Source organism: Toxorhynchites rutilus, chromosome 3, assembly GCF_029784135.1.
Source record: "Toxorhynchites rutilus septentrionalis strain SRP chromosome 3, ASM2978413v1, whole genome shotgun sequence".
Lineage (NCBI taxonomy): Eukaryota > Metazoa > Arthropoda > Insecta > Diptera > Culicidae > Toxorhynchites > Toxorhynchites rutilus.
In genome coordinates this window covers 24,584,755-24,600,295 of record NC_073746.1, presented here as the reverse complement: position 1 = coordinate 24,600,295, position 15,541 = coordinate 24,584,755, and the positions used below count along the sequence as shown (strand labels likewise).

General features: G+C 38.8%; 1 protein-coding gene across 1 annotated transcript in view; it reads right to left on the bottom strand.

Annotated features, from left to right (window-relative positions):
- The window catches only part of LOC129779626 (TGF-beta receptor type-1), a 192,046-nt gene that overhangs the window by 90,413 nt on the left and 86,092 nt on the right, over window positions 1-15,541 (bottom strand). The window lies entirely within an intron of this gene.

Below are 15,541 nucleotides of genomic sequence, written 5' to 3'. Positions count from 1 at the left end.
ATTTATGGCTTTTAATTTCCGTCGTCGCGGCGCGCGCGTTTGCGAATGTTACCATTCACTAACCAAAGGAATGCCAGAGTCCAAGATTCAGGCGGCAGGTGGAATATTTTAGCTGCAGAGGATGCAAAATATGATAGAGATTATAGACTGGTAGAGTGAACTCATCATTAGATATATAACAGGACAGCTTTTAAATAATGTTATATTTTTTTGGTTTTGTCCAGTCGAAAATATGATCATGGTTTGTCCACTTTTTTGAATGCTCTCATTCTGCGCACCTGTGCTAAATCAGGCATTCGAATGTTTCAAAACATATAAATAAAATTGTCTTTTGCATGAATTACATTAGTTTTATAAAATATTTTCACGGATTTACATTTTTAAAGGATTATAAAATCACCTTCTATTGGTGTCAATATGAGCTAACTTTCAATCAATCACTAGATATTTTTTTGGCACGTATTCAGACCTTTTCTGGGTTATAACACCATTTGTATTAGATTTACATAGCCAAACCACGTTATTAACGCATTTAGATGATCTCAATTCTGATCATGAGTTGTCCGATTCAATAATGTTGTTTTGTCCACATGATTTCTATGGCAACCGCTTGGCGCGCTACAGTTTGTTTATTGTGCCTTTCGCGCATAGCATAAACAAAGTTTCTCTGTGTTGAGTGTGTTGAGGTGAACACTTTTAAAATGCCCAAGAAAAAACAATTTTATGGAAAAAGCCTAAATTATGAATGGATCAATATGATGACAGTAAACTCAAGCAATGATGAATGCAACATCTACTTGAAAAATAGATTTTTTTTTTCATTCAAAAATAGTGATTTCTAAAACCGGACAAACAATGATAAAACCAAATCAGAGCTGGACAAACCATGATCATAATTTCTCTTCGAGGAAAATCGTTAAAAAACATAAAAATTTGAATGATTTCAACGCCTTATGGTAGTATTAGCAACTAGAGACTTGGGACTTTTCAACAAACCCAAACTCGTATTAATTTTATGTGATTTTCATGAACAAAAAATCGATTTGCATTTATAGTTGAGTGAAAACACCCTAAATTGGACAAATCAAGATCATTTACCCTAACATATAGACATTTTTTGAAAATCCAATAAAAGAAAAAAATATCCAAGCGGATTCAAAGGTTTATCACTTATTTTTTATTCTTTGGAACAATTTCAACACTCCTAACCCCAACTTTTCCTTTTTTCCTTTGAATGATCATATTATATATGGTTGTTGAATTAATATTTCAATCTAAATTTATGATTTTTAAAGCAAATAATACACTGTGGATAAAACATAAAACATATAAAACGGATCCTTAGTTACATCCCTGTTTGTTTCAATTATCAAATTAGGTATTTTTAAGTATTAAATCAATGTATTCATTTGAATTTAGGATTTTTAACGTGTATAAATCTACTGCTGATAATCTAAACTAATTGTATGGAAAAGTCCCTATTACAACCTTTTTCTCTAAAGTGTATCAACAAATTATTCAAAATTTCTGATCTAAAAATAAAAAAAATGTTAAAAATAAAATACTCCGGATGAACGAGTCCGACCAGTCTTCATGAACTTTCTGTTTTTTACAGAAAATGACTAAAAAATTAAAAGGGACAGGACGTAGGACAGCGGAATTATTTTTGTTTTACTATTATTAGGATATTATTTTAGAATAAAACAAAATTTGAGAATGGCATAGAGACAGCGTAGTATTTAAATTAAAAAATTAAATTTTTTAAAACGTTACTATTCCCTTCTTGCGTCAAAACAATTTCACAAAGGCATGGTATATCTTCTGATGTTGCATCCTTTCTGAAAGACATAGTCCTACGTCAAAATTCAGCCTTTTTTACACGGCATATCAACAAATAATAAGGTATGTGTTGCCTCAATCTACCATGCGTCTCCATTGGTTCGTAATGTATAATTTAACTTAAATAGTTCAACAGGATTGATGTTTTGACGTGAATCTTCTTCTTCTTCTTCTTTGTTTTCAAGAGGCTTTAAACTTTACAGTTCATTCGCCTCTACCATTTTGACGTGAATTTCGGGTGAATAGTATTCGGGTAAATAATTTTTTTCTTTCTTCATTAACCCTTTCCCGTACAACATCGAGTCTCACTCGTGGGTACTTGAATAACTTAAGGCGCTAGAACGCCCAGTAGGCTAGTGAAATCACTTGATGTGAGACGTATTAAATAATACGGGAAGGGGTTAAAGAGATTTTCAGCCATAGGCTGGTTCATCTCTACTCGGGTAAATGTTACACAACCGTCAAAAACGATCCATACCAAAATCTAATGGGTAATGTAACTACATTATTTTTTTTCTTAATGTTTAGTGCAGAATTATGTGTAGAGATTTCACGCAGTTTGGCAATGTACGGATAATCACGCGGCCAGAGAGTACCTTTTGAATGACCTTGAGGCCCAAAGAAGACAACCCTATGTTTCTGTCTGGGACGTGTTGGGAACTCGCGACATCTGCTATATGCAGTTGATCTATATATTTGTGAAACGGTCTAGTATAAGAATTTATTGCTTTATGTTTTTTTTCTTTTTCGTTATTAGTTTGTTTGTCTTGTCCCCTCATCTCACCGTCGCCCGCCCTCGACAGCTAGTCGAACACCAGATGCTATCCCTGGTCATTATGCACAATGCTACAGTGCGTGCGGCAACCCTCGGAGACAATGAAACCTCATATCCATATCCCTAACCTGACCCGTCCCACAAAAATGGTTGATGATGATGATGATGATGATGGTCCCGCCTCCTTCCCCTACAGAGGTTAGAGCAAGACGAGTTATCTAAAAGATAATTTATTTATTTTTTCTCAACATTGAAATCAGTTTAGCAAACACAAAAAAAACGCACTGATTTTATTCACAGATATAAGTTCAAAAAAATTGCAATTTCCAAAGACAAGCCAATACTCAGTCATGTCCGCCACAGAGCCGATACGGTCCCGACGAGGCCCTTGCAGCCAAAGGGTCCACCAGAGCACAAGTCCAACCGCCAGCCTTGCTTTGGATTGACAATGAATATCCTCATTCAGAGAAATCGAGAAAATTTCCTTTACGAAAATTTCCTAGACCGGCACTTAAAAATCTTTCAATTTAATATCCTTTATATCTGTGGCACGCGCGCGACGCTCAAACTTTTGTAGACTACTTTTATTTTTTTTTTTCAACTAATACAACTATAAAAACAACAAAATAAAAATAAAAATAGTCCATCATCACCAGTCCATCATGACAGACATAATAGAGATCAATACTAATTAAAAAAAAGATAATTTAAAAAAATTTTAGATAGTCTACATAATATAATCCGTTCAAAAAACTTCGTCAGGTTACTCAAAAACATTGAAAAACAAACTACCAAAAATTTTTTTTTTTTTTATATAAATCGTTTATTTTTACAGGCTCAGTTACATTAGTTTAAAGGAGCCGAATTCTTAAGTATATGTTTTAAAACTATACATAAATAATTTTCCTAACACTATGGTTAGTAAGGTGGAAAACCGATTACTCGCGGTTTACTCGAGTTTAGAGGGTGACATCTTTCAGGAAAGGGATGGGATATAAGGGAATTGTTACAATGTTGATGATCACACTCGATTCTTAAATCTATTGTATATTTACATTTCAACTTATTTTACTGTTTATACCAAGGGGGCCAATCGCTCGCAATGGATGAAAAGGAGGGTATAAGGACATAGGTACAATCACACACGAAGATCGATAGCTTTAAGGAAAACATATATTTGGGTCATGTAATCAAGGTCTAACCGAGCCAACACATCTCTCACCGGCACATTGGGCTGTCTTCCTCGGGCCCGAAGGGAGTTTTCTAAATTCGATCTGGCGACCAGATACACCTCGCACGACCAAACAACGTGCTCGATGTCGTGATAACCTTGGCCACAAACGCAGAGATTGTTGCTGGAAAGATTGAAACGAAAGAGAAGTGCATCTAACGAACAGTGATTGGACATGAGTCGGGAGAAGGTGCGAATAAAGTCCCGACTCAAGTCCAGACTTTTGAACCACGGTTTGAGGCTAACCTTAGGGATAATCGAGTGAAACCACCGGCCCAATTCATCTTCGTTCCATTTGCGTTGCCAGTTAGCGATGGTATTTTTACGGACTAAAGAAAAAAATTCATTGAAGGCGATTTGACGCTGGTAAATGTCGCCTTCAATCGCACCTACCTTTGCTAATGAGTCAGCCCTCTCATTACCCGGAATTGAGCAATGTGAAGGGACCCAGACAAAGGTAATGACATAACAGCGTCTGGATAAAGCACTCAAAATTTCTCGTATTCTCTCAAGGAAGTACGGCGAGTGCTTTTCCGGCCTCACTGAACGGATAGCTTCGACAGAGCTAAGACTATCCGTTACAATGTAATAGTGTTCAACAGGTCGTGAGGCGACGCTGTCCAGCGCCCAGTATATCGCTGCCAATTCAGCAATATACACTGAGCAAGGATTCTGAAGACTGTGGGAGGTGCTAAAAATTTCGTTGAACACTCCAAATCCTGTGGACTCATTCATAGAGGACCCATCAGTAAAGTACATATTATCACAATTGATACCCCCATACTTTGAATCGAAGATCGTTGGAGCGATCCTCGATCGTTGATAATCTGAATATCCATGGATATCCTGTTTCATGGACAGATCAAAATGCACAGAGGAATTGATGTAGTCAGGAAAACAAACACGGTTGGGAATATACGAAGAAGGATCAACCTGCATGGAGATGAATTCATGATATGAACTCATGAATCCGGAGTGAAAATTTAGCTCGATCAGCTGCTCAAAATTCCCGATCACCAATGGGTTCATAACCTTACACCGGATGAGGAACCGAAGAGATAATAAATTGAAGCGATCTTTTAGTGGGAGTAGGCCTGCCAAAACCTCGAGACTCATGGTATGCGTTGAGGGCATACATCCCAACGCAATACGGAGACAAAGATACTGAATTCGCTCGAGTTTAATGAGGTGTGTTTTGGCAGCTGATTGAAAACAGAAACTGCCATACTCCATCACTGAGAGAATAGTTGTTCGATACAACATTATAAGATCTTCGGGATGGGCTCCCCACCAGGTGCCGGTAATTGTACGGAGAAAGTTTATTCTTTGTTGACATTTTTTACTCAGATACCTAATATGGACCCCCCAAGTACATTTGGAGTCGAACCAGACCCCAAGATACTTGAATGACATAGCATGAGTGATCGGTTTACCCAAAAGTTGAAGCTTTGGTTTTGCTGGTCTATGCTTCCTAGAAAAAACCACCATCTCTGTTTTCTCCGTGGAGAATTCGATCCCTAGCCCAATGGCCCAGGTTGAAAAATTGTTCAAAGTATCTTGTAAGGGTCCTTGCAGGTCGGATTCGTTTGATCCTACGACAGACACCACTCCATCATCTGCAAGTTGTCTTAGGCTGCAATTTTGTGTAAGGCAATTGTCGATGTCGCTTACATAGAAGTTGTACAAAAGGGGGCTTAAACATGAGCCCTGGGGGAGGCCCATGTAAGAGAACCGACTTACTGCCGAATCTCCGTGAGAAAAGTTCAAATGTTTCTCACAAAGCAAGTTATATAACATATTATTCAATAGAGGCGGCAGACCCCGAGAGTGTAATTTGTCTGACAAAACCTCTATTGAAACAGAATCAAAGGCCCCCTTTATGTCCAAGAATACTGAAGCCATTTGTTTTTTTTCGGCGTAAGCCATTTGAATTTCTGAAGAAAGCAACGCAAGACAATCATTCGTCCCCTTGCCCCTGCGGAACCCATATTGTGTATCTGAGAGTAAGGCATTCGTTTCAACCCAACGATCAAGGCGAAACAAGATCATTTTCTCCAACAATTTCCGTATACAAGACAGCATTGCTATTGGGCGGTACGAATTGAAGTCGGACGCGGGTTTTCCGGGTTTTTGAATAGCTATAACTCGTACTTGTCTCCAATCATCCGGAACAACATTATGCTCCAGAAACTTATTGAATAAATTCAACAAGCGATGTTTGGCCACATCGGGGAGGTTTTTCAACAAGTTGAACTTAATTCTATCCGATCCTGGAGCCGAATTGTTACTTGAAAGGAGAGCAAGAGAGAATTCTACCATCGAAAACTCGGAATCAAGATCGCACCTATCTTGTGGTATATCTCGAACAATTCTTTGCACGGGAGCGAAATCGGGACAAACCTTTCGCGCAAAATTAAAAATCCATCGATGTGAATGTTCCTCGCTTTCATTCGATGAAGAGCGATTTCTCATGTTTCGAGCCACTTTCCATAATTTTTTCATTGACGTATCTCGTGACAAACCTCCCACGAAATTTCGCCAATAAGCACGTTTTTTACCTTTGATCAAGTTTTTAAATTGATTTTCAAGGTCTAAATACGTTTGAAAATTGTCAATGGTTCCTCGTTTCCGAAAAGCTTTAAATGCATTCGATTTTTCTACATAAAGCTTTGAACATTGGCTATCCCACCATGGATTGGGAGGCCTTCGGTGAATGGTGGAACCTGGGATGGGTTTCGTTTGAGCGCGAACCGCGCTGTCATGGATCAAACGAGAAAGGAAGTTATACTCCTCCAATGGAGGTAAACCATCTCTGGAATTGATGGCTAGAGTAATCGCGTCCGCATATTTTTTCCAGTCAATGTGTCTTGTGAGGTCATATGCCATGTTTATAGATTCAGAAGAATTCGACCCAATGGTGATGGAAATTTTGATTGGCAAGTGATCACTACCGTTGGGATCCTGGATTACATTCCACTTGCAATCTAACGATAGTGAATTCGAGCAAAGCGAGAGGTCAAGAGCACTTGGGTTAGCAGGAGGTTTAGGCACACGTGTTGTTTCCCCAGTGTTCAAAACGGTCATATTGAAGCTGTTACAAAGGTCATATATCAACAATGAACGATTGTCGTCGTACTGTTCCCCCCAGGCAGTTCCGTGAGAGTTGAAGTCTCCCAAGATCAATCGTGGCTCAGGAAGGAGTGAGCACATGTCAACAAGTTGTTTGCGGCTAACCGCAGCTCTCGGAGGCCAATACAAGCTGACAATACAGAGGTCTTTGCCTTTAATGTTTGCATGACAAGCAACAGCTTCGATCCCTCCAATAGGTGGAAGGTCAATTCGGAAAAATGAGTGGCACTTATTGATCCCCAATAGCACCCCTCCGTATCTGTCATCACGGTCCAAGCGTATAATATTAAAATCGTGGAAAGAGAGATCATCTCGCGAAGAAAGCCAAGTTTCGGACAGAGCAAAAACATCACAATTGAACTTATGAATTAAAAATTTGAATGCATCCAATTTAGGGATAAGACTACGACAATTCCACTGTAAAACAGTGATATCTCCGACCTCTCTATTCAAATTAGACATCAAGAGAGATAATCATTGCAAGGAGGGGCCATGTTTGCATCAATTGTTGCAAAATTGTCTTTAGTACTGGAAGCATTGAGATGACAATGGTTCTGATGGAATCGGAAACATTAAAACACGTGAAGATTTGATCCACAAGGTCAGTCAACTTTATAAATCCCGATTGGGAAGTTGAGCTGGACGCAAAAAAAGGGACAGTTGGGGTTTTTGATGTCCCCTCGAGTGCTGGGTCGTTCGAAGGTGAACTATTCCCACGGAAGCCAGGAGGAACCTGATTTTGCTTGTCCGCTGCACTCGATATTTTAGGCAAGCTAACATGGGGTACCACCGATGGGACTTGTCGTTGAACTTTGGGAGTGGACACATTTTTGCGCCGGGAATTCCCTTTGAAAATAAACGGTGTGCCCTCGTTAGCTGTATCCGCTTCCAATTCGTCAACTGGCAGTGAAGCAAAGACATTGTTTGTTGGTAATGGTTGTTGAGCCAGTGGGGAAGCGCCCTTTAAGATATCCGCGAAAGTGCGTTTCGAGCGTTCCTTCAAAGAGCGCTTTTGTTTATCCCAGCGACTCTTGTAAGTTTCACAAGCTGAGAGCACGTGTGGGGATCCCCCGCAATATGGACACTTATGCTCAGTCGCACTGCAGGATTTCCCCTCATGTTGCTCTCCGCATGTGGCACAGCGCTCCTTGTTGGCGCAATAAGCTGCTGTATGACCAACTGACTTGCATTTGTTGCAAGTCATGGGCTTTGGCACGAAGAGTCGCACCGGCAGCCTCAATTTGTCCACCATAACGTAGTCAGGGAGGGCGGCACCAGCAAAAGTGACTCGAAACGAGTCGTACGGCGTAAATTTCTTTTCTACTCCTTCCTGGGTAACTTTTCCAAGTTGGCGACATTCCAAGATTTTGACTTCCATCGAAGGAAGCCTCTTGAACCTGCCAACTCCCATACTTTCTATAGTTTTGCACGTCAGACCCGTTTCAGATATAACGCCCCCAATTTCTACGTTATGGGAGGGAATAAAAACTCGATATTCGAGGATGAAATGCTTATCAGCAACAATATCGTTCGCGTCCTTTCGGTTAGTCACGACAACTCGCAGTTTGTTCGGTCTTACTTTGCAAATTTCCGAAACAGAGGTGTATCTTTTCAGATCTGTCATAATCTGTACGACCCTCAAGGCTTTACCATTAGGTTTGGGCCGGAAAAAAACAACCCAAGGACCAGCGTCAGGCGCATCGTCCGGATAAACCCTGACACGGGGAGCGGAAACAATAGGAGAGGAATTCGAGGACAAGGTTTGAGTGGGAACAGTAACATCAGAGGGGGGAAGGGATGTCGATGATTGGGTGGAAGTATTGGAGGAATCAGGGGAAAGGTTTGCAATCTTTTTTTTGGAGGGGGGCTTGGTAGTGTGAGTTGACTCGTCCCCAGAAGAAGAATCTTCGGGCATAGGAGTCCGTTTAAGGGACTTACTACACCCTGCTTGAGCAAGCGAGGGGGAGTCTGAAATGTCCATGTCTAGACCCCCACCCTCCTCCATTCTTAGAACGAACGATTATTATCTTTACAATTTTTTTATCTCACTTGTAAAAAAAAAAAAAAAACTTAAATAAAATAAAAATAATCACATAAATTTGTTGTTCCGATATGCGCTCTGTTACCCTATTAAGGGAGACACAAAAGTCACGCGCTACGGAGACAACACAATAGCAGAAGTTATTGTTGTACTCAACTGAGCGTCAACCACGTGTTGACGATGCCGTTATGGTTATTGATCCACTACAGACGCCGATCCAGACCACTGCAGAGGCGCTGCTTCCTCGGTTCTGGCTGCTTTGGGCACTTTGGGCACTAATTCACCACAGAACACACGAGAAAAAAAAACCAACTCGTTGGGGAGAAGAGAAAAAAAAAACTTCGAGAACAATGCTTGAGGAGTGATGAATAGCACATCCAGCTCCATCAAGTTGTTAGCGAGGAATGTGAACCAAAAATTGTCCACATTAATTATCCGTTCGTATAAAACTTCGTCAATAAAAATCTTCAACAATCTGACGTAATGCTACGTAGTTTGTTGACAACCCCGCAATATTCAAATACAGAACATGAAATTGATTCACAATTCTTCTGGAACATGGTTGCTATTTATTGAAATGCAAGCTGCCTTTTTTCAATTCATAAAGTCTTTTGTATACTAAACACTCAGAACTAAATGCGGCATGGTTGACGTCCAAATTCATTTTACGTTCTCTATTCATTTTCAAACAATTAACACATTTCAATACAGTTGACGTGCACTCAGATGTCTTGTGTTTCTGACTACACCTAGAACACGTTTCACAATTTTGTTTGCAATCCGTGCTCTTATGTCCAAATTCTCCGCATTTGAAGCATCTTAACACACTAATCGCGGGAACTACGGAGCACCGATCAAACCCCACATTTATTTTTTTCGCACTCAGTAAATTATTATATGTGTCAACATCTACTTCAATCATAGCGCTATACTTATTGTATGTGAAGCGTGGATTTTCGAAAACTTTCAAAACTTTTACATCTTTTATTGCGATGTTTTCATTTTGACTCTTTAAATAGTCAATGAAAACGGCGGAGGAATGCTGATCGCTCATGCCCACAATTTTTAATCTTGGCACCGATATGGGAACAACAGCATGGTAATTTTCACCCAAATTGCTTTCAATATCATTTTTGACATCATTTATGTTGGCTCCATTTGAACACTCGACAATGATGGAGCCATCTCTACCATTCCTAAAATTCCCAATTTTGTGTGTTTTTGGATCTAGTTTTGTTTTTAAATGCTTACGAGTTTCCTCGCAAGCTTGTTTGGACTCTTTGGGTTTTATTACAATAACCGACTGAGTTTTACGACTATTTTGCTTGATACTATTGCTCTTTATATTATTATCAATAGCATTGTTTGAACTTTTGACTACATCCGCGAAACTTATGTTATTAAGAATGACATCATCATTATCATTATTCTGATATTTACGTTTCTTCCGTTTAGGAATGTTTTGGTGCGATTCAGAAGGAATTGCACCAGGTTCATCGAGCGAATCATTCCTTGCAGCTAAATTATTCTGCGCGGTAAATGTTAAAAATGAACTTGTCATAGAATCCAATCTCTCACATATCAATTTTTCAAGAGACTCACATATATTTTGTCTCAAATCTTTCATACCGCACTTTAGCGCGCTGTCTAGCTGAGCCGTAATGTGATCTCGCATGTCCGTAAGCGAGTCAGAGAGTGAAGATAGTTTCATCACCTCCTTCTCTACCTTTCGCACACCCGAGATAAGATCACTTTGCTCACCACAACCCTGGTCTGATAGACAGTCATTACATTTGAAAAAAACATTTACGTTCTCCGTGATAAGCTTTGCTGTCGGCCTGCTCAGAAGTGTGCATTTGTAGTGGAACACTCCGCTACACTTACCGATACAGCAAACCGGCAGATCGCTTACCACTATCCCCAGTTTACACACCGAACATTCCATAGCCAACACAGATTAAAGCGGGACGCTATACAACCATACAGAGAAGAGAAATAAAGAAAGAATAAACCGCCACGGCTGCTATACAAGAAAAACAGCACGCCGGGGCCGGCTGAAAAAGGCAAAATTAAACAAGAATCGGTTGTTGTAGGCAACCGTTCTCCTACTTATCCTGATTTCTCAACAAAAAGGGCACGCGAACGAAGACTTCTTTCGCTGCACAGGGCAATATTTCACACTAAATATTCATAAACTATCACAGCACAAAACACAATACTATGTCCACCATGATAATTCTCTGTTGCTCCTCTAACCTCGAGTAATCAGTCGAAACCTACTAAACATAGATTTAAGTTGAAATTTTGTATAAACAAATCTTGAATTGGCGGCTCCGCAAAGCTTATACGATTGAGCCTTACAAATAAATGAATTGGAAAAAAAAAATGTACAGAATTCTTATTGAAAAACTTCATTGATATTTTTTTCTAAATAAAATATTCATTATGACGTAAAGAACCAACCCAATATATCAGTTGAACATGAAAAAAAGGGATAGAATTTGAAATAAAAATATTGTATTTTTGAATTTCATTCCAATCAATTTTGTCCACATTTCGATCAGAAAAATGTTCTTCGTGCTATTTGTTGGGAAAAGCTCCCAATTAAGGATAGAAAAACCAGTCATAACTAAAATAATCGCCATCATATGGAGATTGTTTGACAGAATTAAACAAATTTTTGCTCGATATGTAAGGAAAGAGGAGGGGAGTTTTTGAATAAATTCAATTAATAATGGAATAAAAACTCCGCCTGCGAATGACGGATCTCTACAGTAGCATGTCCGAAAAAGAATCTGAAACTATTGAGAACCAGAGTAGAGGGTCCAAAGCCCCTAAGGAGGATGGTTGTAATAGCTGTTATCCATGTTTATTATGGGAAGAAAGATATGGATAAACTCCTAATCACATCACTCACCACAGTGAATCCTGATTCTTACCTTCTCCCACTAACAACTATCCCTTCTTCGATAAACACTATAGAACCACGCTATACCTCTATAGAGCCGACCCTTCTGGCCTTCGGGCGGCGAATATCATACTAACATTCCTTCCCTTCCCCTGGTGCCTGTAAGGAGGTGGCCGGCGTCATTATTGACTAAATCAAGCTAGAATCATCGGAACATGCCCAATAAGAATGGTTTGCTACTGCCATGGTTTCGGTGTGTTCTTTGTGCAATTTCGCTGGCTTAGGTCAATCACAGAGAGCAACTACGAATTGTACAGTCTACCCAAGCTAAAGCTTAAGAATTATTAATAGAAAATCTCATTGGTCAAATTTTCTAAATAAGGCACCATTACGGCGTAGAGAACTAACCCAATATTCTCCAGAACACGAAAAATAAAGGGATAGTATTTCGGAATAAAAAGCTTGTATTTTTAAATATTATTTTGAAAAAAAGTGTAGTTTATGTTTCATTTTTATCAGAAAAATCCATTTTCTCGAAGACTATTTCCGATCCGCAAATATTGTTCAAGCTTGTTGGTAAAAGATCCTAATTAGGGATAAAAAAATAGTCATCAATAAAATCTTTGCCTTAATTTGTAGATTGTTTCAAAAAAAATAAAATATTCAGGCTTGAGATGCAAGTACAGTGTAGGAATGGACAGGCACATGAAGCTGGGAGGATTGCACGTGATTGATCAACTGCTTGCTCATTACCACCCGCTCAACGATAAAAAAATTGCCTTCACCTAATCGACCTTGCGATGCTATACCTGTGCGGAATGGAATCAGCAATCCCACTAATGAAGGAAAATTTCAGAATTTGCTAATGAGCCTAATCATCACAGTTTTCGCTCAGTATCCTACAAATCGAAATCAACCAAGATAATAAAGAAAATCATTTTATAACCAAACCCAAATGGAAGATGGAAGTCTCATTCGAGGCAACTGTTTTCTGTGCAAAAAAAAACTGAAATGAGAGTGCCAATGAGTGTAATTTTTGCGAGGGAAAGCTTCGCGTGAAAGATCCACTTTAATGATTCCATTAGAAATCAATTAGCTTCATACCAATCAATCAATCAATCAATCAACATACTCGATCTCGTTTCTAAAGTAATGGTGTAGCACTGAATTCGCCCAAAATTGAGGTTTTCCACTGTCACAGTGGTAAAAATTTGCAACAGACGTTTAGATGCATTTATACTTGTATATTCTAACGTTGCATTTGTTACAAAAACTTCAATACGCTTCCCACAAATGAAGTTTGACGCAAAATTTGCCAGGCATTTTTTCTCATATATATTTATTTTCACTAGCTGACCCGGCAAACTTCGTCCCGCACAAAATATATTTTTCTTTATCCCATCCACATTTTCTTACTAAGCGCATGTTCATGGGTCCAATCGCAGAACTGTTCATTGATTGATCTTTTAATCTACCCTTAAAGATAATTTTTTATCATAAAATTTCAGTACTTCTACTAAAACTCGACATTATAATATCAGATTATTTTCAGACACAATTCTCGTGCAAGATTTTCCATCCACTTGCAAATAACATGTTTCTCCGTTACGTGGAATAAATGTTTGATACAGAAAACATGATAAAATGAAGACAGCCCTAAATCGGACAATTCCTTTCTCGAGTTTTGCTCTTATCAACACACTCGGCGATCCATGCAGAAATTTGTGTTTCATTTGAAGGCAACCCCCACCCCTTAGGGAACTAACCACCATAGAAACATTTATTGCGCCCAAAAACCTCCATAAGCCTAATTAGGTTTCATTTGCTTGATTCATTCTCGAGTAATGAAGAAATTTGTGTTTCATTTGTATGGCATCCCCCCTAAGAGAGGGGGAGGTGTATCTAACCACCATAGAATCATTTATTGCACCCTAAAACCTCCACATGCAAAACTTCGTTTCATTTGCTTAATTAATTCTCGAGTAATGAAGAAATTTGTGTTTCATTTGTATGGCTTCCCCCCCTAAGAGAGGGGGAAGAGTATCTAACCACCATAGAATCATTTATTGCACCCTAAATCCTTCACATGCCAAATTTCGTTTCCTTTGCTTGATTAATTCTCGAGTAATACAGAAATTTGTGTTTCATTTGTATGGCAGACCCCCCCCCCCTTAGGGAAGGGGGTGAAGTGTCTAAGCACCATAGAAACATTTAATGCACCCTTAAACCTCCATATGCCTAATTTGGTTTCATTTGCTTGATTAATTTTCGAGTAATGTAGAAATTTCTGTTTCATTTATATGGCAGCCCTCCTTAGAGAGGGGAACGAGTATTTAACCACCATAGAATCATTTATTGCGCCCTAAAACCTCCACATGCCAAATTTCGTTTCGTTTGCTTGATTAATTCTCGAGTAATGCAGAAATTTGTGTTTCATTTGTATGGCAGACCACACCCCCCACCCCCCCCCCCCCTAAAGGAGGAGTATATAACCACCATAGAATTATTTATTGCACCCTAAAACCTCCACATGCCAAATTTCGTTTCATTTGCTTGATTAATTCTCGAGTAATGCAGATATTGTGTTTTATTTGTATGGCAGCCCCCCTTAGAGAGGTGGGAGAGGTCTCGAACTGTCGTAAGAACCTTCACCGGCCCCGAAAACTCCTACATACCGATTTTCATGTCGATTGGTTCAGTAGTTTCCGAGTCCATAAGAATCAGACAGACAGACAGACAGACAGACAGAAATCCATTTTTATATATATACAGTAGGGTGCCAATGGGGAAAAATCGACCCTTACATTTCAAAAAGTTACCCTATACAAAAGGTTCACCACCTCGAAAAAACATCCTAGGCCAAATATCAGCTCAATCGGACTTAAGGGAGAGTGGCGCAAAGCGGTCAATGTTTGAGTTTTTTGAAAATCGAAAAATCACCCAAGGGGGAAGGAAAATGGGGGTTTTCGAAAAAAAAATATGCCAATTGTCTTAAAATTGCATGAAACGTCGATCTAGTGTCATCTCGATTTTTTTTTTTGTCAAAAATCGACATTCTGTGACTTAGTTTTTTTCCGGAACACGAGACGAAACGTATGGTTTTAAGTGCCAAAAAAATCGTTATCTCGATTTTGCATTCGGAACTTGTAGCGAAATGTTGATTTGCACGATAATATACCATATGCAAAATATTAGCTTATTCGAAATTCATTTATTAGTCGTTATAATTTGAGTTTTTTGGGAACCAAAAAATCATCGGAAATCGAAGTTTTAAAATTTTCTTTTGATGCCAAATATCTTAGAATTGCATGACACGTCACGATTTACAGTTATCTCAAAAGAAAAAAAAATCAGTATCGACTTTTCAGACGGGAAAACGATCAATTGCCAAAAAAAATTTTTTTTGACAAATTTTGTTTTTTTCTAGATAACATTAAATCTCGACGAGTTATGCAATTTTAAAACATTTGACATCAACATTTTTTTTTTGAAACCCCTATTTTCGGTGATCTTTCGTTTTTAAAAATAACTCAAATTTTAACTTCTGTGACACTAATAAAGGGTGTGTCACATCAAATTGCATCACGGAAAAAACGCTGTAGAAATTTAATTTTTAGG